Source organism: Amphiprion ocellaris, chromosome 23 (genome assembly GCF_022539595.1).
Source record: "Amphiprion ocellaris isolate individual 3 ecotype Okinawa chromosome 23, ASM2253959v1, whole genome shotgun sequence".
In the NCBI taxonomy this organism is placed as follows: domain Eukaryota; kingdom Metazoa; phylum Chordata; class Actinopteri; family Pomacentridae; genus Amphiprion; species Amphiprion ocellaris.
This window is the reverse complement of record NC_072788.1, coordinates 7501-33097: the sequence shown is the minus strand read 5'-3', so window position 1 is coordinate 33097 and position 25597 is coordinate 7501. Positions and strand designations below refer to the sequence as shown.

Here is a 25597-nt window from a genome sequence, read left to right as displayed (position 1 = left end):
TCCTCCTGTCGTTCTCCTCCAGGTTCTCCAAGTTCTACCCCCAGGTGGATCCTCCTGTCGTTCTCCTCCAAGTTCTGTGCCCAGGTGGCCCCTCCTGTCGTTCTCCGCCAGGTTCTCCGCCCAGGTCGCTCCTCCTGTCGTTCTCCTCCAAGTTCTCCGCCCAGGTGGCCCCTCCTGTCGTTCTCCTCCAGGATCTCCTCCAAGTTCTGCCCCGAGGTGGCCCCTCCTGTCGTTCTCTTCCTGGTTCTCCTCCACGTTCTGTGCCCAGGTCGCTCCTCCTGTCGTTCTCCCCCAGGTTCTCCTCCACGTTCTGCACCCAGGTTGCTCCTCCTGTCGTTCTCCTCCAGGTTCTCCTCCACGTTCTGCGCCCAGGTTGCTCCTCCTGTCGTTCTCCTCCACGTTCTCCAAGTTCTCCGCCCAGGTGGCCCCTCCTGTCGTTCTCCTCCAGGTTCTCCAAGTTCTCCGCCCAGGTGGCCCCTCCTGTCGTTCTCCTCCAGGTTCTCTTCCACGTTCTGCGCCCAGGTTGCTCCTCCTGTCGTTCTCCTCCAGGTTCTCCTCCAAGTTCTGCCCCCAGGTGGCTCCTCCTGTCGTTCTCCAGGTTCTCCTCCACATTCTGCGCCCAGGTTGCTCCTCCTGTCGTTCTCCTCCAGGTTCTCCTCCACATTCTGCGCCCAGGTTGCTTCTCCTGTCGTTCTCCTCCAGGTTCTCCAAGTTCTACCCCCAGGTCGCTCCTCCTGTCGTTCTCCTCCAGGTTCTCCTCCAGATGCTGCGCACAGGTTGCCCCTCCTATCGTTCTCCTCCACGTTCTCCGCCCAGGTCGCTCCTCCTGTCGTTCTCCTCCAGGTTCTCCAAGTTCTCCGCCCAGGTGGCCCCTCCTGTCGTTCTCCAGGATCTCCTCCAAGTTTCTCCCCCAGGTGGCTCCTCCTGTCGTTCTCCTCCAGGTTCTCCAAGTTCTCCGCCCAGGTGGCCCCTCCTGTCGTTGTCCAGGATCTCCTCCAAGTTCTGCCCCCAGGTGGCTCCTCCTGTTGTTCTCCTCCAGGTTCTCCAAGTTCTCCGCCCAAGTGGCCCCTCCTTTCGTTCTCCTCCGTGATCTTCTCCAAGTTTTGCCCCGAGGTGGCCCCTCCTGTCGTTCTCTTCCTGGTTCTCCAAATTCTCCGCCCAGATGGCCCCTCCTGTCGTTCTCTTCCTGGTTCTCCTCCACGTTCTGTGCCCAGGTCGCTCCTCCTGTCGTTCTCCTCCAGGTTCTCCAAATTCTCCGCCCAGATGGCCCCTCCTGTCGTTCTCTTCCTGGTTCTCCTCCACGTTCTGTGCCCAGGTCGCTCCACCTTTCGTTCTCCTCCAGGTTCTCCTCCACGTTCTGTGCCCAGGTCGCTCCACCTTTCGTTCTCCTCCAGGTTCTCCTCCACGTTCTGTGCCCAGGTCGCTCCTCCTGTCGTTCTCCTCCAGGTTCTCCTCCAGATGCTGCGCACAGGTTGCCCCTCCTATCGTTCTCCTCCACGTTCTCCGCCCAGGTCGCTCCTCCTGTCATTCTCCTCCAGGTTCTCCAAGTTCTCCGCCCAGGTGGCCCCTCCTGTCGTTCTCCAGGATCTCCTCCAAGTTTCTCCCCCAGGTGGCTCCTCCTCTCGTTCTCCTCCAGGTTCTCCAAGTTCTCCGCCCCAGTGGCCCCTCCTGTCGTTCTCCTTCAGGTTCTCCTCCAAGATCTGTGCCCAGGTCGCTCCTCCTGTCGTTCTCCTCCAGGTTTTCCTCCACGTTCTGTGCCTAGGTCGCTCCTCCTGTCGTTCTCCTCCAGGTTGTCCTCCAAGTTCTTCCCCCAGGTGGCTCCTCTTGTCGTTCTCCTCCAGGTTCTCCTCCACGTTCTGCGCACAGGTGGCTCCTCCTGTCGTTCTCCTCCAGGTTGTCCTCCAAGTTCTGTGCCCAGGTCGCTCCTCCTGTCGTTCTCCTCCAGGTTCTCCTCCAAGTTCTGCCCCCAGGTGGCTCCTCCTGTCGTTCTCCTCCAGGTTCTCCTCCACGTTCTGCGCACAGGTTGCTCCTCCTGTCGTTCTCCTCCAGGTTCTCCTCCAAGTTCTGTGCCCAGGTCGCTCCTCCTGTCGTTCTCCTCCAGGTTCTCCTCCAAGTTCTGCCCCCAGGTGGCTCCTCCTGTCGTTCTCCTCCAGGTTCTCCTCCACGTTCTGCGCACAGGTTGCTCCTCCTGTCGTTCTCCTCCAGGTTCTCCTCCAAGTTCTGTGCCCAGGTGGCCCCTCCTGTCGTTCTCCGCCAGGTTCTCCACCCAGGTTGCTCCTCCTGTCGTTCTCCTCCAGGTTCTCCTCCAAGTTCTGTGCCCAGGTCGCTCCTCCTGTCGTTCTCCTCCAGGTTCTCCTCCAAGTTCTGCCCCCAGGTGGCTCCTCCTGTCGTTCTCCTCCAGGTTCTCCTCCACGTTCTGCGCACAGGTTGCTCCTCCTGTCGTTCTCCTCCAGGTTCTCCTCCAAGTTCTGTGCCCAGGTGGCCCCTCCTGTCGTTCTCCACCAGGTTCTCCGCCCAGGTCGCTCCTCCTGTCGTTCTACTCCAGGTTCTCCAAGTTCTCCGCCCAGGTGGCCCCTCCTGTCGTTCTCCTCCAGGATCTCCTCCAAGTTCTGCCCCGAGGTGGCCCCTCCTGTCGTTCTCTTCCTGGTTCTCCTCCACGTTCTGTGCCCAGGTCGCTCCTCCTGTCATTCTCCTCCAGGTTCTCCAAGTTCTCCGCCCAGATGGCCCCTCCTGTCGTTCTCTTCCTGGTTCTCCTCCACGTTCTGTGCCCAGGTCGCTCCACCTTTCGTTCTCCTCCAGGTTCTCCACCCAGGTCGCTCTTCCTGTCATTCTCCTCCAGGTTCTCCAAGTTCTCCGCCCAGGTGGCCCCTCCTGTCGTTCTCCAGGATCTCCTCCAAGTTCTGCCCCCAGGTGGCTCCTCCTGTCGTTCTCTTCAAGGTTCTCCAAGTTCTGCCCCCAGGTGGCTCCTCCTGACGTTCTCCTCCAGGTTCTCCTCCACGTTCTGCGCCCAGGTTGCTCCTCCTGTCGTTCTCCTCCAGGTTCTCCTCCAAGTTCTGTGCCCAGGTGGCCCCTCCTGTCGTTCTCCGCCAGGTTCTCCGCCCAGGTCGCTCCTCCTGTCGTTCTCCTCCAGGTTCTCCAAGTTCTCCGCCCAGGTGGCCCCTCCTGTCATTCTTCTCCAGGATCTCCTCCAAGTTCTGCCCCGAGGTGGCCCCTCCTGTCGTTCTCTTCCTGGTTCTCCTCCACGTTCTGTGCCCAGGTCGCTCCTCCTGTCGTTCTCCTCCAGGTTCTCCAAGTTCTCCGCCCAGATGGCCCCTCCTGTCGTTCTCTTCCTGGTTCTCCTCCACGTTCTGTGCCCAGGTCGCTCCACCTTTCGTTCTCCTCCAGGTTCTCCTCCAGGTTCTCCTCCACGTTCTGTGCCCAGGTCGCTCCTCCTGTCGTTCTCCTCCAGGTTCTCCTCCAAGTTCTTCCCCCAGGTGGCTCCTCCTGTCGTTCTCCTCCAGGTTCTCCTCCATGTTCTGTGCCCAGGTTGCTCCTCCTTTCGTTCTCCTCCAGGTTCTCCTCCAGGTTTTCCTCCACGTTCTGTGCCCAGGTCGCTCCTCCTGTCGTTCTCCTCCAGGTTCTCCAAGTTCTCCGCCCAGGTGGCCCCTCCTGTCGTTCTCCAGGATCTCCTCCAAATTCTTTGCCCAGGTTGCTCCTCCTGTCGTTCTCCTCCACGTTCTGTGCCCAGGTCGCTTCTCCTGTCGTTCTCCTCCAGGTTCTCCTCCACGTTCTTTGCCCAGGTTGCTCCTACTTTCGTTCTCCTCCAGGTTCTCCTCCACGTTTTCCTCCACGTTCTGTGCCCAGGTCGCTCCTCCTGTCGTTCTCCTCCAGGTTCTCCTCCAGATGCTGCGCACAGGTTGCCCCTCCTATCGTTCTCCTCCACGTTCTCCGCCCAGGTCACTCCTCCTGTCGTTCTCCTCCAGGTTCTCCAAGTTCTCCGCCCAGGTGGCCCCTCCTGTCGTTCTCCTCCAGGTTCTCCTCCACGTTCTGTGCCCAGGTCGCTCCTCCTGTCGTTCTCCTCCAGGTTCTCCTCCAAGTTCTTCCCCCAGGTGGCTCCTCCTGTCGTTCTCCTCCAGGTTCTCCTCCACGTTCTACGCCCAGGTTGCTCCTCCTTTCGTTCTCCTCCAGGTTCTCCTCCAGGTTTTCCTCCACGTTCTGTGCCCAGGTCGCTCCTCCTGTCGTTCTCCTCCTGGTTCTTCAAGTTCTCCGCCCAGGTGGCCCCTCCTGTCGTTCTCCAGGATCTCCTCCAAGTTCTGCCACCAGGTGGCTCCTCCTGTCGTTCTCCTCCAGGTTCTCCAAGTTCTCCGCCCAGGTGGCCCCTCCTGTCGTTCTGCCCCCAGGTGGCTCCTCCTGTCGTTCTCCTCCAGGTTCTCCTCCACGTTCTGCGCCCAGGTTGCTCCTCCTGTCGTTCTCCTCCAGGTTCTCCTCCAAGTTCTGTGCCCAGGTGGCCCCTCCTGTTGTTCTCCGCCAGGTTCTCCGCCCAGGTTGCTCCTCCTGTCGTTCTCCTCCAGGATCTCCTCCACGTTCTGTGCCCAGGTCGCTCCTCCTGTCGTTCTCCTCCAGGTTCTCCTCCAGATGCTGCGCACAGGTTGCCCCTCCTATCGTTCTCCTCCACGTTCTCCGCCCAGGTCGCTCCTCCTGTCGTTCTCCTCCAGGTTCTCCAAGTTCTCCGCCCAGGTTGCCCCTCCTGTCGTTCTCCAGGATCTCCTCCAAGTTCTGCCCCCAGGTGGCTCCTCCTGTCGTTCTCCTCCAGGTTCTCCTCCAAGTTCTTATCCCAGGTTGCTCCTCCTGTCGTTCTCCTCCAAGTTCTGTGCCCAGGTCGCTCCTCCTGTCGTTCTCCTCCAGGTTCTCCTCCACGTTCTGTGCCCAGGTCGCTCCTCCTGTCGTTCTCCTCCAGGTTCTCCTCCATGTTCTTTGCCCAGGTTACTCCTACTTTCGTTCTCCTCCAGGTTCTCCTCCACGTTTTCCTCCACGTTCTGTGCCCAGGTCGCTCCTCCTGTCGTTCTCCTCCAGGTTCTCCTCCAGATGCTGTGCACAGGTTGCCCCTCCTATCGTTCTCCTCCACGTTCTCCGCCCAGGTCACTCCTCCTGTCGTTCTCCTCCAGGTTCTCCAAGTTCTCCGCCCAGGTGGCCCCTCCTGTCGTTCTGCAGGATCTCATCCAAGTTCTGCCCCCAGGTGGCTCCTCCTGTCGTTCTCCTCCAGGTTCTCCTCCAAGTTCTGTGCCCAGGTGGCCCCTCCTGTCGTTCTCCACCAGGTTCTCCGCCCAGGTCGCTCCTCCTGTCGTTCTACTCCAGGTTCTCCAAGTTCTCCGCCCAGGTGGCCCCTCCAGTCGTTCTCCTCCAGGATCTCCTCCAAGTTCTGCCCCGAGGTGGCCCCTCCTGTCGTTCTCTTCCTGGTTCTCCTCCACGTTCTGTGCCCAGGTCGCTCCTCCTGTCATTCTCCTCCAGGTTCTCCAAGTTCTCCGCCCAGATGGCCCCTCCTGTCGTTCTCTTCCTGGTTCTCCTCCACGTTCTGTGCCCAGGTCGCTCCACCTTTCGTTCTCCTCCAGGTTCTCCACCCAGGTCGCTCTTCCTGTCATTCTCCTCCAGGTTCTCCAAGTTCTCCGCCCAGGTGGCCCCTCCTGTCGTTCTCCAGGATCTCCTCCAAGTTCTGCCCCCAGGTGGCTCCTCCTGTCGTTCTCTTCAAGGTTCTCCAAGTTCTGCCCCCAGGTGGCTCCTCCTGACGTTCTCCTCCAGGTTCTCCTCCACGTTCTGCGCCCAGGTTGCTCCTCCTGTCGTTCTCCTCCAGGTTCTCCTCCAAGTTCTGTGCCCAGGTGGCCCCTCCTGTCGTTCTCCGCCAGGTTCTCCACCCAGGTCGCTCCTCCTGTCGTTCTCCTCCAGGTTCTCCAAGTTCTCCGCCCAGGTGGCCCCTCCTGTCATTCTTCTCCAGGATCTCCTCCAAGTTCTGCCCCGAGGTGGCCCCTCCTGTCGTTCTCTTCCTGGTTCTCCTCCACGTTCTGTGCCCAGGTCGCTCCTCCTGTCGTTCTCCTCCAGGTTCTCCAAGTTCTCCGCCCAGATGGCCCCTCCTGTCGTTCTCTTCCTGGTTCTCCTCCACGTTCTGTGCCCAGGTCGCTCCACCTTTCGTTCTCCTCCAGGTTCTCCTCCAGGTTCTCCTCCACGTTCTGTGCCCAGGTCGCTCCTCCTGTCGTTCTCCTCCAGGTTCTCCTCCAAGTTCTTCCCCCAGGTGGCTCCTCCTGTCGTTCTCCTCCAGGTTCTCCTCCATGTTCTGTGCCCAGTTTGCTCCTCCTTTCGTTCTCCTCCAGGTTCTCCTCCAGGTTTTCCTCCACGTTCTGTGCCCAGGTCGCTCCTCCTGTCGTTCTCCTCCAGGTTCTCCAAGTTCTCCGCCCAGGTGGCCCCTCCTGTCGTTCTCCAGGATCTCCTCCAAATTCTTTGCCCAGGTTGCTCCTCCTGTCGTTCTCCTCCACGTTCTGTGCCCAGGTCGCTTCTCCTGTCGTTCTCCTCCAGGTTCTCCTCCACGTTCTTTGCCCAGGTTGCTCCTACTTTCGTTCTCCTCCAGGTTCTCCTCCACGTTTTCCTCCACGTTCTGTGCCCAGGTCGCTCCTCCTGTCGTTCTCCTCCAGGTTCTCCTCCAGATGCTGCGCACAGGTTGCCCCTCCTATCGTTCTCCTCCACGTTCTCCGCCCAGGTCACTCCTCCTGTCGTTCTCCTCCAGGTTCTCCAAGTTCTCCGCCCAGGTGGCCCCTCTTGTCGTTCTCCTCCAGGTTCTCCTCCACGTTCTGTGCCCAGGTCGCTCCTCCTGTCGTTCTCCTCCAGGTTCTCCTCCAAGTTCTTCCCCCAGGTGGCTCCTCCTGTCGTTCTCCTCCAGGTTCTCCTCCACGTTCTACGCCCAGGTTGCTCCTCCTTTCGTTCTCCTCCAGGTTCTCCTCCAGGTTTTCCTCCACGTTCTGTGCCCAGGTCGCTCCTCCTGTCGTTCTCCTCCTGGTTCTTCAAGTTCTCCGCCCAGGTGGCCCCTCCTGTCGTTCTCCAGGATCTCCTCCAAGTTCTGCCACCAGGTGGCTCCTCCTGTCGTTCTCCTCCAGGTTCTCCAAGTTCTCCGCCCAGGTGGCCCCTCCTGTCGTTCTGCCCCCAGGTGGCTCCTCCTGTCGTTCTCCTCCAGGTTCTCCTCCACGTTCTGCGCCCAGGTTGCTCCTCCTGTCGTTCTCCTCCAGGTTCTCCTCCAAGTTCTGTGCCCAGGTGGCCCCTCCTGTTGTTCTCCGCCAGGTTCTCCGCCCAGGTTGCTCCTCCTGTCGTTCTCCTCCAGGATCTCCTCCACGTTCTGTGCCCAGGTCGCTCCTCCTGTCGTTCTCCTCCAGGTTCTCCTCCAGATGCTGCGCACAGGTTGCCCCTCCTATCGTTCTCCTCCACGTTCTCCGCCCAGGTCGCTCCTCCTGTCGTTCTCCTCCAGGTTCTCCAAGTTCTCCGCCCAGGTGGCCCCTCCTGTCGTTCTCCAGGATCTCCTCCAAGTTCTGCCCCCAGGTGGCTCCTCCTGTCGTTCTCCTCCAGGTTCTCCTCCAAGTTCTTATCCCAGGTTGCTCCTCCTGTCGTTCTCCTCCAAGTTCTGTGCCCAGGTCGCTCCTCCTGTCGTTCTCCTCCAAGTTCTGTGCCCAGGTCGCTCCTCCTGTCGTTCTCCTCCAGGTTCTCCTCCACGTTCTGTGCCCAGGTCGCTCCTCCTGTCGTTCTCCTCCAGGTTCTCCTCCACGTTCTTTGCCCAGGTTACTCCTACTTTCGTTCTCCTCCAGGTTCTCCTCCACGTTTTCCTCCACGTTCTGTGCCCAGGTCGCTCCTCCTGTCGTTCTCCTCCAGGTTCTCCTCCAGATGCTGTGCACAGGTTGCCCCTCCTATCGTTCTCCTCCACGTTCTCCGCCCAGGTCACTCCTCCTGTCGTTCTCCTCCAGGTTCTCCAAGTTCTCCGCCCAGGTGGCCCCTCCTGTCGTTCTGCAGGATCTCATCCAAGTTCTGCCCCCAGGTGGCTCCTCCTGTCGTTCTCCTCCAGGTTCTCCTCCACGTTCTGCGCCCATGTTGCTCCTCCTGTCGTTCTCCTCCAGGTTCTCCAAGTTCTCCGCCCAGGTGGCCCCTCCTTTCGTTCTGCCCCCAGGTGGCTCCTCCTGTCGTTCTCCTCCAGGTTCTCAAAGTTCTACCCCCAGGTGGCTCCTCCTGTCGTTCTCCTCCAGGTTCTCCAAGTTCTACCCCCAGGTCGCTCCTCCTGTCGTTCTCCTCCAGGTTCTCCAATTTCTACCCCCAGGTGCCTCCTCCTGTCGTTCTCCTCCAGGTTCTCCTCCACGTTCTGTGCCCAGGTTTCTCCTCCTTTCGTTCTCCTCCAGGTTCTACTCCAAGTTCTGTGCCCAGGTCGCTCCTCCTGTCGTTCTCCTCCAGGTTCTCCTCCAAGTTCTGCCCCCAGGTGGCTCCTCCTGTCGTTCTCCTCCAGGTTCTCCTCCACGTTCTGCGCACAGGTTGCTCCTCCTGTCGTTCTCCTCCAGGTTCTCCTCCAAGTTCTGTGCCCAGGTGGCCCCTCCTGTCGTTCTCCGCCAGGTTCTCCGCCCAGGTCGCTCCTCCTGTCGTTCTCCTCCAGGTTCTCCAAGTTCTCCGCCCAAGTGGCCCCTCCTTTCGTTCTTCTCCGTGATCTTCTCCAAGTTATGCCCCGAGGTGGCCCCTCCTGTCGTTCTCTTCCTGGTTCTCCAAATTCTCCGCCCAGATGGCCCCTCCTGTCGTTCTCTTCCTGGTTCTCCTCCACGTTCTCTGCCCAGGTCGCTCCACCTTTCGTTCTCCTCCAGGTTCTCCTCCACGTTCTGTGCCCAGGTCGCTCCTCCTGTCGTTCTCCTCCAGGTTCTCCTCCAGATGCTGCGCACAGGTTGCCCCTCCTATCGTTCTCCTCCACGTTCTCCGCCCAGGTCGCTCCTCCTGTCATTCTCCTCCAGGTTCTCCAAGTTCTCCGCCCAGGTGGCTCCTCCTCTCGTTCTCCTCCAGGTTCTCCAAGTTCTCCGCCCCAGTGGCCCCTCCTGTCGTTCTCCTTCAGGTTCTCCTCCAAGATCTGTGCCCAGGTCGCTCCTCCTGTCGTTCTCCTCCAGGTTTTCCTCCACGGTCTGTGCCTAGGTCGCTCCTCCTGTCGTTCTCCTCCAGGTTGTCCTCCAAGTTCTTCCCCCAGGTGGCTCCTCTTGTCGTTCTCCTCCAGGTTCTCCTCCACGTTCTGCGCACAGGTTGCTCTTCCTGTCGTTCTCCTCCAGGTTGTCCTCCAAGTTCTGTGCCCAGGTCGCTCCTCCTGTCGTTCTCCTCCAGGTTCTCCTCCAAGTTCTGCCCCCAGGTGGCTCCTCCTGTCGTTCTCCTCCAGGTTCTCCTCCACGTTCTGCGCACAGGTTGCTCCTCCTGTCGTTCTCCTCCAGGTTCTCCTCCAAGTTCTGTGCCCAGGTCGCTCCTCCTGTCGTTCTCCTCCAGGTTCTCCTCCAAGTTCTGCCCCCAGGTGGCTCCTCCTGTCGTTCTCCTCCAGGTTCTCCTCCACGTTCTGCGCACAGGTTGCTCCTCCTGTCGTTCTCCTCCAGGTTCTCCTCCAAGTTCTGTGCCCAGGTGGCCCCTCCTGTCGTTCTCCGCCAGGTTCTCCACCCAGGTTGCTCCTCCTGTCATTCTCCTCCAGGTTCTCCTCCAAGTTCTGTGCCCAGGTCGCTCCTCCTGTCGTTCTCCTCCAGGTTCTCCTCCAAGTTCTGCCCCCAGGTGGCTCCTCCTGTCGTTCTCCTCCAGGTTCTCCTCCACGTTCTGCGCACAGGTTGCTCCTCCTGTCGTTCTCCTCCAGGTTCTCCTCCAAGTTCTGTGCCCAGGTGGCCCCTCCTGTCGTTCTCCGCCAGGTTCTCCGCCCAGGTCGCTCCTCCTGTCGTTCTACTCCAGGTTCTCCAAGTTCTCCGCCCAGGTGGCCCCTCCTGTCGTTCTCCAGGATCTCCTCCAAGTTCTGCCCCGAGGTGGCCCCTCCTGTCGTTCTCTTCCTGGTTCTCCTCCACGTTCTGTGCCCAGGTCGCTCCTCCTGTCATTCTCCTCCAGGTTCTCCAAGTTCTCCGCCCAGATGGCCCCTCCTGTCGTTCTCTTCCTGGTTCTCCTCCACGTTCTGTGCCCAGGTCGCTCCACCTTTCGTTCTCCTCCAGGTTCTCCACCCAGGTCGCTCTTCCTGTCATTCTCCTCCAGGTTCTCCAAGTTCTCCGCCCAGGTGGCCCCTCCTGTCGTTCTCCAGGAACTCCTCGAAGTTCTGCCCCCAGGTGGCTCCTCCTGTCGTTCTCTTCAAGGTTCTCCAAGTTCTGCCCCCAGGTGGCTCCTCCTGACGTTCTCCTCCAGGTTCTCCTCCACGTTCTGCGCCCAGGTTGCTCCTCCTGTCGTTCTCCTCCAGGTTCTCCTCCAAGTTCTGTGCCCAGGTGGCCCCTCCTGTCGTTCTCCGCCAGGTTCTCCGCCCAGGTCGCTCCTCCTGTCGTTCTCCTCCAGTTTCTCCAAGTTCTCCGCCCAGGTGGCCCCTCCTGTCATTCTTCTCCAGGATCTCCTCCAAGTTCTGCCCCGAGGTGGCCCCTCCTGTCGTTCTCTTCCTGGTTCTCCTCCACGTTCTGTGCCCAGGTCGCTCCTCCTGTCGTTCTCCTCCAGGTTCTCCAAGTTCTCCGCCCAGATGGCCCCTCCTGTCGTTCTCTTCCTGGTTCTCCTCCACGTTCTTTGCCCAGGTCGCTCCACCTTTCGTTCTCCTCCAGGTTCTCCTCCACGTTCTGTGCCCAGGTCGCTCCTCCTGTCGTTCTCCTCCAGGTTCTCCTCCAGATGCTGCGCACAGGTTGCCCCTCCTATCGTTCTCCTCCACATTCTCCACCCAGGTCGCTCCTCCTGTCATTCTCCTCCAGGTTCTCCAAGTTCTCCGCCCAGGTGGCCCCTCCTGTCGTTCTCCAGGATCTCCTCCAAGTTCTGCCCCCAGGTGGCTCCTCCTGTCGTTCTCCTCCAGGATCTCCAAGTTCTCCACCCAGGTGGCCCCTCCTGTCGTTCTGCCGCCAGGTGGCACCTCCTGTCGTTCTCTTCCAGGTTCTCCAAGTTCTGCCCCCAGGTGCCTCCTCCTGTCGTTCTCCTCCAGGTTCTCCTCCACGTTCTGCGCCCAGGTTGCTCCTCCTGTCGTTCTCCTCCAGGTTCTCCTCCAAGTTCTGTGCCCAGGTGGCCCCTCCTGTTGTTCTCCGCCAGGTTCTCCGCCCAGGTTGCTCGTCCTGTCGTTCTCCTCCAGGTTCACCTCCAAGATCTGTGCCCAGGTCGCTCCTCCTGTCGTTCTCCTCCAGGTTCTCCTCCACGTTCTGCGCACAGGTTGCTCCTCCTGTCGTTCTCCTCCAGGTTCTCCAAGTTCTCCGCCCAGGTCGCTCCTCCTGTTGTACTCCTCCAGGTTCTCCAAGTTCTCCGCCGAGGTCGCTCCTCCTGTCGTTCTCCTCCAGGTTCTCCTCCAGGTGCTGCGCACAGGTTGCCCCTCCTATCGTTCTCCTCCACGTTCTCCGCCCAGGTCGCTCCTCCTGTCGTTCTCCTCCAGGTTCTCCAAGTTCTCCGCCCAGGTGCCCCCTCCTGTCGTTGTCCTCCAGGTTCTCCTCCATGTTCTGTGCCCAGGTTGCTCCTCCTTTCGTTCTCCTCCAGGTTCTCCTCCAGGTTTTCCTCCACGTTCTGTGCCCAGGTCGCTCCTCCTGTCGTTCTCCTCCAGGTTCTCCAAGTTCTCCGCCCAGGTGGCCCCTCCTGTCGTTCTCCAGGATCTCCTCCAAGTTCTGCCACCAGGTGGCCCCTCCTGTCGTTCTGCCCCCAGGTGGCTCCTCCTGTCGTTCTCCTCCAGGTTCTCCTCAACGTTCTGCGCCCAGGTTGCTCCACCTTTCGTTCTCCTCCAGGTTCTCCACCCAGGTCGCTCTTCCTGTCATTCTCCTCCAGGTTCTCCAAGTTCTCCGCCCAGGTGGCCCCTCCTGTCGTTCTCCAGGATCTCCTCCAAGTTCTGCCACCAGGTGGCCCCTCCTGTCGTTCTGCCCCCAGGTGGCTCCTCCTGTCGTTCTCCTCCAGGTTCTCCTCAACGTTCTGCCCCCAGGTGGCTCCTCCTGACGTTCTCCTCCAGGTTCTCCTCCACGTTCTGCGCCCAGGTTGCTCCTCCTGTCGTTCTCCTCCAGGTTCTCCTCCAAGTTCTGTGCCCAGGTGGCCCCTCCTGTCGTTCTCCGCCAGGTTCTCCGCCCAGGTCGCTCCTCCTGTCGTTCTCCTCCAGGTTCTCCAAGTTCTCCGCCCAGGTGGCCCCTCCTGTCATTCTTCTCCAGGATCTCCTCCAAGTTCTGCCCCGAGGTGGCCCCTCCTGTCGTTCTCTTCCTGGTTCTCCTCCACGTTCTGTGCCCAGGTCGCTCCTCCTGTCGTTCTCCTCCAGGTTCTCCAAGTTCTCCGCCCAGATGGCCCCTCCTGTCGTTCTCTTCCTGGTTCTCCTCCACGTTCTGTGCCCAGGTCGCTCCACCTTTCGTTCTCTTCCTGGTTCTCCTCCACGTTCTGTGCCCAGGTCGCTCCTCCTGTCATTCTCCTCCAGGTTCTCCAAGTTCTCCGCCCAGGTGGCCCCTCCTGTCGTTCTCCAGGATCTCCTCCAAGTTCTGCCCCCAGGTGGCTCCTCCTGTCGTTCTCCTCCAGGATCTCCAAGTTCTCCACCCAGGTGGCCCCTCCTGTCGTTCTCCTCCAGGTTCTCCTCCAAGTTCTGTGCCCAGGTGGCCCCTCCTGTTGTTCTCCGCCAGGTTCTCTGCCCAGGTTGCTCCTCCTGTCGTTCTCCTCCAGGTTCTCCTCCAAGATCTGTGCCCAGGTCGCTCCTCCTGTCGTTCTCCTCCAGGATCTCCCCCACGTTCTGTGCCTAGGTCGCTCTTCCTGTCGTTCTCCTCCAGGTTCTCCTCCAAGTTCTGCCCCCAGGTAGCTCCTCCTGTCGTTCTCCAGGTTCTCCTCCACTTTCTGCGCACAGGTTGCTCCTCCTGTCATTCTCCTCCAAGTTCTGTGCCCAGGTCGCTCCTCCTGTCGTTCTCCTCCAGGTTCTCCTCCACGTTCTGTGCCCAGGTCGCTCCTCCTGTCGTTCTCCTCCAGGTTCTCCTCCAAGTTCTGCCCCCAGGTGGCTCCTCCTGTCGTTCTCCTCCAGGTTCTCCTCCACGTTCTGCGCACAGGTTGCTCCTCCTGTCGTTCTCCTCCAGGTTCTCCTCCAAGTTCTCCGCCCAGGTGGCCCCTCCTGTCGTTCTCCTCCAGGATCTCCTCCACGTTCTCTGCCCAGGTCACTCCTCCTGTCGTTCTCCTCCAGGTTCTCCTTCAAGTTCTGTGCCCAGGTTTCTTCTCCTGTCGTTCTCCTCCAGGTTGTCCTCCACGTTCTGTGCCCAGGTCGCTCCTCCTGTCGTTCTCCTCCAGGTTCTCCTCCAAGTTCTACCCCTAGGTGGCTCCTCCTGTCGTTCTCCTCCAGGTTCTCCTCCACGTTCTGCGCACAGGTTGCTCCTCCTGTCGTTCTCCTCCAGGTTCTCCTCCACGTTCTGTGCCCAGGTGGCCCCTCCTGTCGTTCTCCGCCAGGTTCCCCGCCCAGGTCGCTCCTCCTGTCGTTCTCCTCCAGGTTCTCCAAGTTCTCCGCCCCAGTGGCCCCTCCTGTCGTTCTCCTCCAGGATCTCCTCCAAGTTCTGCTCCGAGGTGGCCCCTCCTGTCGTTCTCTTCCTGGTTCTCCTCCACGTTCTGTGCCCAGGTCGCTCCTCCTGTCGTTCTCCTCCAGGTTCTCCAAGTTCTCCGCCCAGATGGCTCCTCCTGTCGTTCTCATCCAGGTTCTCCTCCAGATGCTGCGCACAGGTTGCCCCTCCTATCGTTCTCCTCCATGTTCTCCGCCCAGGTCGCTCCTCCTGTCGTTCTTCTCCAGGTTCTCCTCCAGATGCTGCGCACAGGTTGCCCTTCCTATCGTTCTCCTCCACGTTCTCCGCCCAGGTCTCTCCTCCTGTCGTTCTCCTCCAGGATCTCCTCCAAGTTCTGCCCCGAGGTGGCCCCTCCTGTCGTTCTCTTCCTGGTTCTCCAAGTTCTCTGCCCAGGTGGCCCCTCCTGTCGTTCTTCTCCAGGTTCTCCTCCACGTTCTGTGCCCAGGTTGCTGCTCCAGTCGTTCTCCTCCAGGTTCTCCAACTTCTCCGCCCAGGTCGCCCCTCCTGTCGTTCTCCTCCAGGTTCTCCGCCCAGGTCGCTCCTCCTCTCGTTCTTCTCCAGGTTCTCCAAGTTCTCCTTCCAGGTGGCCCCTCCTGTCGTTCTCCAGGATCTCCTCCAAGTTCTGCCCCCAGGTGGCTTCTCCTGTCGTTCTCCTCCAGGTTCTCCTCCAAGTTCTGTGCCCAGGTTGCTCCTCCTGTCGTTCTCCTCCAGGTTTTCCTCCAGATGCTGCGCACAGGTTGCCCCTCCTATCGTTCTCCTCCACGTTCTCCGCCCAGGTCGCTCCTCCTGTCGTTCTCCAGGTTCTCCAAGTTCTCCGCCCAGGTGGCCCCTCCTGTCGTTCTCCTCCAAGTTCTGCCCCCAGGTGGCTCCTCCTGTCATTCTCCTCCAGGTTCTCCTCCACGTTCTGTGCCCAGGTCGCTCCTCCTGTCGTTCTCCTCCAGGTTCTCCTCCAGATGCTGCGCACAGGTTGCCCCTCCTATCGTTCTCCTCCACGTTCTCCGCCCAGGTCGCTCCTCCTGTCGTTCTCCAGGATCTCCTCCAAGTTCTGCCACCAGGTGGCTCCTCTTGTCGTTCTCCTCCAGGTTCTCCTCCACGTTCTGCGCCCAGGTTGCTCCTCCTGTCGTTCTTCTCCAGGTTCTCCAAGCTCTCCGCCCAGGTGGCCCCTCCTGTCGTTCTGCCCCCAGATGGCTCCTCCTGTCGTTCTCCTCCAGGTTCTCCAAGTTCTACCCCCAGGTGGATCCTCCTGTCGTTCTCCTCCAGGTTCTCCAAGTTCTACCGCCAGGTGGCTCCTCTTGTCGTTCTCCTCCAGGTTGTCCTCCAAGTTCTGTGCCCAGGTTGCTCCTCCTGTCGTTCTCCTCCAGGTTCTCCTCCAGATGCTGCGCACAGGTTGCCCCTCCTATCGTTCTCCTCCACGTTCTCCGCCCAGGTCGCTCCTCCTGTCGTTCTCCAGGATCTCCTCCAAGTTCTTCTACCAGGTGGCTCCTCCTGTCGTTCTCCTCCAGGTTCTCCTCCAAGTTCTGTGCCCAGGTTGCTCCTCCTGTCGTTCTCCTCCAGGTTCTCCTCCAGATGCTGCGCACAGGTTGCCCCTCCTATCGTTCTCCTCCACGTTCTCCGCCCAGGTCGCTCCTCCTGTCGTTCTCCAGGTTCTCCAAGTTCTCCGCCCAGGTGGCCCCTCCTGTCGTTCTCCTCCAAGTTCTGCCCCCAGGTGGCTCCTCCTGTCATTCTCCTCCAGGTTCTCCTCCACGTTCTGTGCCCAGGTCGCTCCTCCTGTCGTTCTCCTCCAGGTTCTCCTCCAGATGCTGCGCACAGGTTGCCCCTCCTATCGTTCTCCTCCACGTTCTCCGCCCAGGTCGCTCCTCCTGTCGTTCTCCAGGATCTTCTCCAAGTTCTGCCACCAGGTGGCTCCTCCTTTCGTTCTCCTCCAGGTTCTCCTCCACGTTCTGCGCCCAGGTTGCTCCTCCTGTCGTTCTCCTCCAGGTTCTCCAAGCTCTCCGCCCAGGTGGCCCCTCCTGTCGTTCTGCCCCCAGGTGGCTCCTCCTGTCGTTCTCCTCCAGGTTCTCCAAGTTCTACCCCCAGGTGGATCCTCCTGTCGTTCTCCTCCAGGTTCTCCAAGTTCTACCGCCAGGTGGCTCCTCTTGTCGTTCTCCTCCAGGTTGTCCTCCAAGTTCTGTGCCCAGGTTGTTGCTCCAGTTGTTCTCCTCCAGGTTCTCCAAGTTGTCCGCCCAGGTCACTCCTCCTGTCGTTCTCCTCCAGGTTCTCCGCCCAGGTCACTCCTCCTGTCGTTCTTCTCCAGGTTCTCCAAGTTTTCCGCCCAGGTGGCCCCTCCTGTCGTTCTCCTCCAGGTTCTCCTCCAAGTTCTGCCCACAGGTGGCTCCTCCTGTTGTTCTCCTCCAGGTTCTCCTCCACGTTCTGCGCCCAGGTTGCTCCTCCTGTCGTTCTCCTCCAGGTTCTCCTCCACTTTCTGCGCCCAGGTTGCTCCTCCTGTCGTTCTCCTCCAGGTTCTCCTCCACGTTCTGCCCCCAGGTGGCTCCTCCTGTCGTTCTCCTCCAGGTTCTCCAAGTTCTACCCCCAGGTGGCTCCTCCTGTCCTTCTCCAGGTTCTCCAAGTTCTTCCCCCAGGTGGCTCCTCCTCTCGTTCTCCTCCAGGTTCTCCTCCACGTTCTGTGCCCAGGTTTCTCCTCCTGTCGTTCTTCTCCAGGTTCTCCTCCAAGTTCTGTGCCCAGGTTGCTCCTCCTGTTGTTTTCCGCCAGGTTCTCCGCCCAGGTCGCTCCTCCTGTCGTTCTCCTCCAGGTTCTCCAAGTTCTCCGCCCCGGTGGCCCCTCCTGTCGTTCTCCTCCAGGTTCTCCTCCAGGTTCTCCTCCAAGTTCTGTGCCCAGGTCGCTCCTCCTGTTGTTCTCCTCCAGGTTCTCCTCCACGTTCTGCGCCCAGGTTGCTCCTCCTGTCGTTCTCCTCCAGGTTCTCCTCCACGTTCTGCGCCCAGGTTGCTCCTCCTGTCGTTCTCCTCCAGGTTCTCCTCCACGTTCTGCCCCCAGGTGGCTCCTCCTGTCGTTCTCCTCCAGGTTCTCCAAGTTCTACCCCCAGGTGGCTCCTCCTGTCCTTCTCCAGGTTCTCCAAGTTCTTCCCCCAGGTGGCTCCTCCTCTCGTTCTCCTCCAGGTTCTCCTCCACGTTCTGTGCCCAGGTTTCTCCTCCTGTCGTTCTTCTCCAGGTTCTCCTCCAAGTTCTGTGCCCAGGTTGCTCCTCCTGTTGTTTTCCGCCAGGTTCTCCGCCCAGGTCGCTCCTCCTGTCGTTCTCCTCCAGGTTCTCCAAGTTCTCCGCCCCGGTGGCCCCTCCTGTCGTTCTCCTCCAGGTTCTCCTCCAGGTTCTCCTCCAAGTTCTGTGCCCAGGTCGCTCCTCCTGTCGTTCTCCTCCAGGTTCTCCTCCACGTTCTGTGCCCAGGTCGCTCCTCCTGTCGTTCTCTTCCAGGTTCTCCTCCAAGTTCTGCCCCCAGGTGGCTCCTCCTGTCGTTCTCCTCCAGGTTCTCCTCCACGTTCTGCGCACAGGTTGCTCCTCCTGTCGTTCTCCTCCAGGTTATCCTCCAAGTTCTCCGCCCAGGTGGCCCCTCCTGTCTTTCTCCTCCAGGATCTCCTCCACGTTCTCTGCCCAGGTCACTCCTCCTGTTGTTCTCCTCCAGGTTCTCCTCCAAGTTCTTCCCCCAGGTGGCTCCTCCTGTCGTTCTCGTCCAGGTTCTCCTCCACGTTCTGTGCCCAGGTCGCTCCTCCTGTCGTTCTCCTCCAAATTTCTCCAAGTTCTCCGCCCAGGTGGCTCCTCCTGTCGTTCTCTTTCAGGTTCTCCTCCAAGTTCTGCGCACGGGTCGCTCCTCCTGTCGTTCTCCTCCAGGTTCTCCTCCAAGTTCTGCCCCCGGGTGGCCCCTCCTATCGGTCTCCGCCAGGTTCTCCGCCCAGGTCGCTCCTCCTGTCGTTCTCCTCCAGGTTCTGTGCATGGGTCGCTCCTCCTGTTGTTCTCCGCCAGGTTCTCCACCCAGGTGGCCCCTCCTATCGTTCTCCTCCACGTTCTGTGCCCAGGTTGCTCCTCCTGTCGTTCTCCTCCAGGTTCTCCTCCAAGTTCTGTGCCCAGGTCGCCCCTCCTGTTGTTCTCTGCCAGGTTCTCCGCCCAGGTGTCGTTTTCCTGTCAGGTATTACTGATGAAGATGACGATAAAGGTTTCCTGTCATGTGTTACTGATGAAGATGATGATGAAGTTCTCCTTTCAGGTGTTATTGATGAAGATGACGATGAAGGTTTTCCTGTCAGGTGTAACTGATGAAGATGAAGGTTTTCCTTTCAGGTGTAACTGATGAAGATGAAGGTTTTCCTGTCAGGTGTTACTGTTGAAGATGACGATGAAGGTTTCCTGTCAGGTATAACTGATGAAGATTTTCCCGTCAGGTGTAACTGATGAAGATGAAGGTTTTCCTGTCAGATGTAACTGATGAAGATGAAGGTATTCCTGTCAGGTGTTACTGATGAAGATGAAGGTTTTCCTGTTTGTCTCTCTCATGTCCCCCAGGACAAGTCTCTCTCCTCCTGTCCCCCATAACAGGTGTTTTTCTCTCTCTCTACTTGTTACCAGGATAGATCTGTCTCTCTCTCTTCCTGTCCCCATGACAGTTGTCTCTCTCTCTTCCTGTCCCCATGACAGTTGTCTCTCTCTCTTCCTGTCCCCATGACAGTTGTCTCTCTCTCTTCCTGTCCCCATGACAGGTGTCTCTCACTCCTCCTGTCCCCATGACGGGTGTCTCTCACTCCTCCTGTCCCCATGACAGTTGTCTCTCTCTTCCTGTCCCCATGACAGTTGTCTCTCTCTCTTCTGTCCCCATGACAGTTGTTTCTCACTCCTCCTGTCCCCATGACAGTTGTCTCTCTCTCTTCCTGTCCCCATGACAGGTGTCTCTCTCTCTTCCTGTCCCCATGACAGGTGTCTCTCACTCCTCCTGTCCCCCAGGACAGGTGTCTCTCTCTCTTCCTGTCCCCATGACAGGTGTCTCTCACTCCTCCTGTCCCCCAGGACAGTTGTCTCTCTCTCTTCCTGTCCCCATGACAGGTGTCTCTCACTCCCCCTGTCCCCCATGACAGGTGTTTGTCTCTCTCTCTACTTGTTCCCAGGACAGATCTGTCTCTCTCTCTTCCTGTCCCCATGACAGTTGTCTCTCTCTCTTCCTGTCCCCATGACAGGTGTCTCTCACTCCTCCTGTCCCCCAGGACAGTTGTCTCTCTCTCTTCCTGTCCCCATGACAGGTGTCTCTCACTCCTCCTGTCCCCCATGACAGGTGTTTGTCTCTCTCTCTACTTGTTCCCAGGACAGATCTGTCTCTCTCTCTTCCTGTCCCCATGACAGTTGTCTCTCTCTCTTCCTGTCCCCATGACAGTTGTCTCTCTCTCTTCCTGTCCCCATGACAGTTGTCTCTCTCTCTTCCTGTCCCCATGACAGGTGTCTCTCTCTCTTCCTGTCCCCATGACAGGTGTCTCTCTCTCTTCCTGTCCCCAGGACAGGTGTCTCTCACTCCTCCTGTCCCCCAGGACAGGTGTCTCTCTCTCCTGTGTGTTCCAGGGATGAGGGATTCACCGTCGAAAAATGTTCGCATTTCAACCTGATCATTTTCAAGTTTCTTTCACACTGAAATGAAGTGCATGACTCAGGTCACACTCCTGCATCCTTATGTGACATATGATCTGAGTTGTCCTGAAAAAATAGATGTTATGGACTGTGATTGTTTTTCAAAAGGAAAAAGCAAAGGTGTGAAACAAAAATCAGTTTCCAGCAGCTGTTGGTGGTAAAGTGTCCAGTGCCCACCACAGCCAGAGAGAAAGGTCAGTGTAAATAAAGTTATTACCATTAATAATATATTGCATTGTTTTTCTTAAATTTCATCATCCTGTTTTAAGTGTTGTTTACCTGATACTCACGCAGTCATGAGCACATCAGGACTGATCCAATGTGATTGTAGAATGTCTGCATTTTATGTAGTTTACAAGTGTTTTCGTGCTACCTGTCAAAATCACTTTAAACCATTTAAATAATTTTAAATCACTTTAAACCACGTTGTCTTGAAAGGTGTAAACACTGTTTTATTGACTTTTAATACAATTAGTATTTCTATAGATTTTAAAATTAGAAATGTTTATAGTATTATACAGCAAGTTTTTTAGAGTATATACTAACCGTTAACGTTCATGTTACTAACCTGTCTGTTTTGCCTTTTTGTTATTTTTGTTTTTGAATATAAGCTGCTGAATATTTTGAATTTCCCTCGGGATTAATAAAGCATCTGTCCGTCGAGTCGTCGGATCCTCTTGATCCTCATCAGGGTCATGGGGGGCTGGAGTCTATCCCAGCTGACTGCGGGTGAAGGCAGGGGACACCTGGACAGGTAACTGTATCACAGGGCTACACAGAGAGACAAACATTCACACCTATGGACAGTTTGGAATCACCAATTGACCTCAGCATGTTTCTGGACTGTGGGAGAACCTGGAGGAAACCCACGCATGTACAGGAGAACATGGAGACTCCATGCAGGAAGATCCCAGGAAGGCTGGGACACAAACCGAGGATCTTCTAGCTGTGAGGCGACGGAGCTAACCACCAAGCTACTGTGCAGCCTGCTGCTACTATTATTTTTTTTATTGTCTAATATTCAGATTATTGTCCAGATGAGTAGTTGATCATTCTGTTAATCGCTTGTCAGAAAATTGGTTAAAAAAAAAAAAATACGGGATGCCAGATTGAACAGGCCACACACCTGAATATATTGAATTTGTAATAGCAACAACAACAACCTGGTTGTGTCACATTTCTGTGCGTTACAAAATGTGTTAGGTGGGAAATAATAATAATTAGAATTACTATGATGTCAAAAACGTACAGAGGAAGGAGAAAATGAGATTGAAAACCTAAATGCAGGATCTAAAATCATAAAGTGGACATAAATGCTTTCTTACAGTGACATAAAAAAACTGAAAATACACACATTTGACTTTTTTCTTAAAAAGTGATGCATTAGATGAAATAATTGTCAGAATAATTCAAACCCAATTTGCTGTTGCTGTCAGCTGTTTTGTGTAGGTATTATGTTTGAAAATGAGTTAGAAGACCAAATGCAGTTGTCTTTTGTGCTTTTTTTTAATTGACTTTTATTTCTAAAAATGTAATTCTCAGTACCTCAGCTAAAATGCTGTGCAATTATGTCTCACTGGGGCATTCAACAGACTCACTGTCAAAACAACCACTTGTGATTTCTGCTGTTAAAGTTTTGCAGAGGTTTTAGCTAAGTGTGTGTACATGTGTAATTGTGGTGCATAACCTTTCATGCTTCTGTTTAAATTGCTTGAAGCGGACCAGCGGTCATCAAGCTTTCTATATCAGCAGAACGATGGTGCCGCCGCTGTTTGCTAACATGGTTCACTTTGTGTGTCTCTGCAGGGGGAGGTGGTGCACTGGCTGGCCTGTTGGCTGGATGCAGCCTGCAGGAAGGGCTCCACTCCCACAGTGGGTAAAGGACTGATGGAGGGAGGATCCTTCACTCGTCCAAACTCAGGTCAGACGCTGGCGCCTCTGCAGGACAATAATCCAGTAAAACCTGCCTCTGAATACGGCCCAATGCATAAAAACACTCAACTATTTTAAATAACTAATGGATTCTGGTTAAATGTCTTTTATTCTTTTAAAGCTGTGTAATCCTTCAAACTACTGGATCATGAACTATGTGTTTGCAAACTCAGACTTTGCCAAAGTGAGTTGAAAAATGTCAGCAGTTGTTCAGTGAGTGATTTTAAACAGGAGCCAGTGAACAAGCACAGTAGACCTGTTTTTATATCTCCTCTTTGTCTGTGTCACAGAGCTACCTCAGGTTATAAACACTTCTCAGAGAGCCCATAGTGTACACATTTAGAGGTTCCGAATTGATTTTGTGGGTCGAGTAGAATGTTTACAAGTATTCATTTTCAAAAAACACATTATTTTAACATGAGTATTGGGATGTAGCAGCAGCAGAAGAAGCTGCTCATTCTTTGTTTGAGGCCAAACTAGCCACCAGGCAGGCGTTTTGTGTTACATGGTGATGTAGATCAGTAACAGAAGAAATAACTGCACTCTGAATGAGATATTGTGATATGATGATAACAACAGAGCAGCCCCTTATTCATATGATTTCTGAAAACAGAAATATGTGAACTGGTGATTCCAACACAAGAATGATCCAGGATTAGAAAACGAATGCGTTTAACCTGCTGTCTTTAGATGCTCTGCCAAGGTGGTTGTTGAGTTGTGACATTAAAAAGTTTTTTGCAAAGTTTATCTTCGATTTTAACAAAAATGCAACCACACCATCAAGATGACTTCTTCGACTTGGTATCAGACTATTTAGTTCAGCCACTGAACTGAAAATGTTTTTTAGACTTGTCGTTCTTTAACATCTGGGCTAGTTTCATTCTTAAACCTACTGCTGAGTTTTTCCTATCTTAAAATGGATGTTTGACCACACACAGCAGTGAGCATGACTGATAAAATGCTGTAGAGTGAATTTATCTGACAAAAATCTGAGTATTTTTCTGTTTTTTCTCACTATTCAGTAACAGACACATCAATAATGCTTGAGTACTTGGAACCCAAAATGTGAAAACGGATTTCATACTAAGTTCTGTTATTATTTTCCTTTGGTGCCTGCTCAAACCTCTGGATGGTGTAAAACAATTCTCACTGCAAGAAAACCCTTGTTTTTATTATTTTACAGTGGAAAGTTAGTTGCTTTGTGTGAATGCTTTTTGACACTTGTGTCTGTTGAGCAGGTTCGTTTTTTGAGATAGAAAACAAACTACTACTTTCCAATTAAGCTGTTTATTTTCTGCCATCAGTGTCTCAAAAGAATCTTGATCAAGGACCTTTTCTGTCTGGAACAGCCTCCCAGAAAATGACAAAGTCTGATATGAACAGAACATTTTATACCGTATTGTGAAATGTGATTGGTTATTGAACACAAACATATCATTCAAATATTGAACAGTGATTGGCTAAAGGTGGGGATAACCGTGGTGTAGACTTAGCTCTCCCATTGGTTGGTGCACAGATACGTCCATATCTCTGGCACACGATTCATCCAATCTCCAGGAACCATCCTGTAAAAGAACCTCCTAGAACCCTCTTCCCTCTCTCTACCTGTCAGTCTTATTCCTCTGTTAACTGAGATGTGATGCAGCTGCTGGTGGTGTCTCATAGGGAGGATTATTATGGTTTCCACTCTTAAACAACCTTGAGTTTAGCGGTTTCAGTAAAATTAGTTGTTTTATTATAAGGACATAGGAATGTGCTGTGTGTGTGAAAACACTCTTTGTACTGGTGTGTGTGTGTGTGTGTGTGTGTGTGTGTGTGTGTGTGTGTGTGTGTGTGTGTGTGTGTGTGTGTGTGTGTGTGTGTGTGTGTGTGTGTGTGTGTGTGTGTGTGTGTGTGTGCGTGCGTGCGTGCGTGCGTGCGTGCGTGCGTGCGTGCGTGCGTGCGTGCGTGCGTGCGCGCGCGCAGCTGTAGCTTTCCAGCCTGACCTGTGTGTATCCATCATGTATTTAACCCTTCAGAGCCTGGGGTTAATTCTCTCTCTCTATTCAGGTCAACACAACTCATACATTAATTACACAACAAATGGTTATTAATATTGTAATGTCTGTATATCTTATATAGACATAAAATATAATGAGGCGAAATGAGAGTGGTGTCTTTCAGTGTGTTTACTTCTGAACTGCCAGACCAGACTGCCAAACATGGGGTAACAGGCATCCCATAATACCTTGCGCAGGTACTTCTTAAAGTGACCATAACACTGTTTTATACATTACAAATATCAATATTGTATTACTCATATGTGACATCAAGTTCAGTGTTCAGCTAGCAGTGCCTTAAAAAAATAAATCCTAACATGTCCTTGTCTCAGTCTGATCCAGTTCTTCTCTAAGATGAGGAAGTGGGCCGACATGTCCAACCTCTCGCAGGACTTCAGGCTACAAATGGATGGCTGGAGCGAAACTTTGAGGTCTCCACCGTGATCTTCCGCAAGTTTGATGTCTTGATTTAGTAGTAAGAGACTCCCTTTTTGTCCAAACCATTTGACTCTGATGGTGTGTGTCCACTGCATTCAATGTTCAACAAGTGAGCAATGGTTTTGTTTCCATGAATATAAACATATATGAAGAGTACATTGTAGTCCAAATTGTTTTCCTGGTCATAAAACTGTTCACCAAGAAGTGTTTCTATTGGAGAGCTGTTACAGTTTAGGGCTGCATGTGGCAAACAGCTGCTCGAAAATAATAAAAGTTGCTATATTTAACAATAGCGCTTCTAAGCATCCAACTTATACTTACTCCTTGAGTGCTCTTTGCTACTGTGACCTGGAAATCAGTCCCCTCCGCCATCATGGAGGATCTTCCAAACCTTTAAATGCTCAGTAAGGAGAGTGGAGCTTAGTGCGAGTAAACACAGCTGTGTTCTACGCACAGTAACTACAGGTTATGTTTCTGTGGTTTAGTGTCTCACACACACACACACACACACACACACACACACACATATTATTTATCTTTTACTGCAGTATTTTTCCTCTAATATTCTTCTTTTACTGCAGCATTTTAGCTCTAATATTCATCTTTTACTGCAATAGTTTAAATGTATAAGAGCTCATTGTTTGCATCTGTTGTACTGCAACTAATGTATTGCATATATTATACTACAACTAATGCATGACAGCTAATTTTTTACAGTAACGTATTAGAGCTAATGCTTATCATCAATTGTACTGTTAGATCTAATGTGCTACAGCTAATGAAGCCTGAGTTTTGACCAAATGACCACAAAAAGACACAAAATAATCACAGAAACAAAAAATTTGAACAAAAACACACAAAAATGACCGCAAAGAGACACAAAATGACCATAAAGAAATGCAAAATGATCACATAACCAAAAATAAAACAGAAAAATGAATAAATTTGAAGGGACTGAACAGGAAAACAGTGTGACTTTTGACTTCTTTCAAAGCTGTTTCACTGTAATCATGTTTTGATAGATAGATAGATAGATAGATAGATAGATAGATAGATAGATAGATAGATAGATAGATAGATAGATAGATAGAAACTTTTATTATTTGGATGATGTTCATTTTGTTGTTGACTATCATAGGATAGCGTTATTTCTTTTACACTGACAAATCAAAAATAAGATGGTTTCACCTTAGCTGACATGTTTCAACTGCAACTACAGTCTTCTTCAGAGCGTCATCTGGCGTGTGCTGACGTGTCCTTTTTATCATGTGACCAGTCTGACAGATCTGTCAGAATCTGTCAGATAGGCCACGCCCCCCGCCGTCCGGTGGTCTCTGGAGGATGGGGTCCCAGGTATTAGAGGGTGTAGTCCCCCTCATCCCGGTTCATGGAGCAGCTCGCCTGCTTCCTGATCTCGATGGCCTCCTTGATCCATCGTTTATGTTTGTTGGTCTCTGATGTTAAAATCCTCCCCCTGTCCCAGTCCATGATAAGATTATTTCTTTTGCAGCGATCCCTGATGGCTGATTTTTTGTTTTCTTGTTCGGCTTTTTCTTTTTGTGTTCTTGTGAGTCGTCCAGTTCATTCATTTATTCATGGCATCAGACCACATGAGTCGATAACAGCCTCGTGGCCTCTTCATTAACCCCTGCCGTTCCCTGGTTCCCTCCAGATGAGTCGTGGCCCCTCCAGTCAGGAAGCAGCAGCGGAGAGCTCTCTGGATCAGGAGAGGCCCAGGCCGAGGCCCTGTGGTGGGGACACCACCTGCAGGTGGCGCTGGTCAACACGGTGGCCTTCAGGGGCATCTGGCAGAAGCAGTTT

The 25597-nt window shown here is 54.8% G+C and overlaps 1 protein-coding gene across 6 annotated transcripts in view; it reads left to right on the top strand.

Annotated features, from left to right (window-relative positions):
• Positions 1-20195: 20195 nt before the first annotated feature.
• The window catches only part of LOC111573043 (probable serpin E3), a 9633-nt gene continuing 4231 nt past the window's right edge, over positions 20196-25597 (top strand). For 2 of the 6 annotated variants that reach the window (XM_055007459.1, XM_055007455.1), the window contains exons 1-3: positions 20196-21288; positions 23671-23813; positions 25449-25597. The exon at positions 25449-25597 is cut by the window's right edge and continues 94 nt beyond it. The gene's annotated coding sequence lies outside the window, so the exon portion shown is untranslated. Of the gene's footprint in view, positions 21289-23473; positions 23814-25448 lie in introns of those variants that run through there. The other 4 variants (XM_055007460.1, XM_055007458.1, XM_055007457.1 and 1 more) reach the window with 3 other exon arrangements.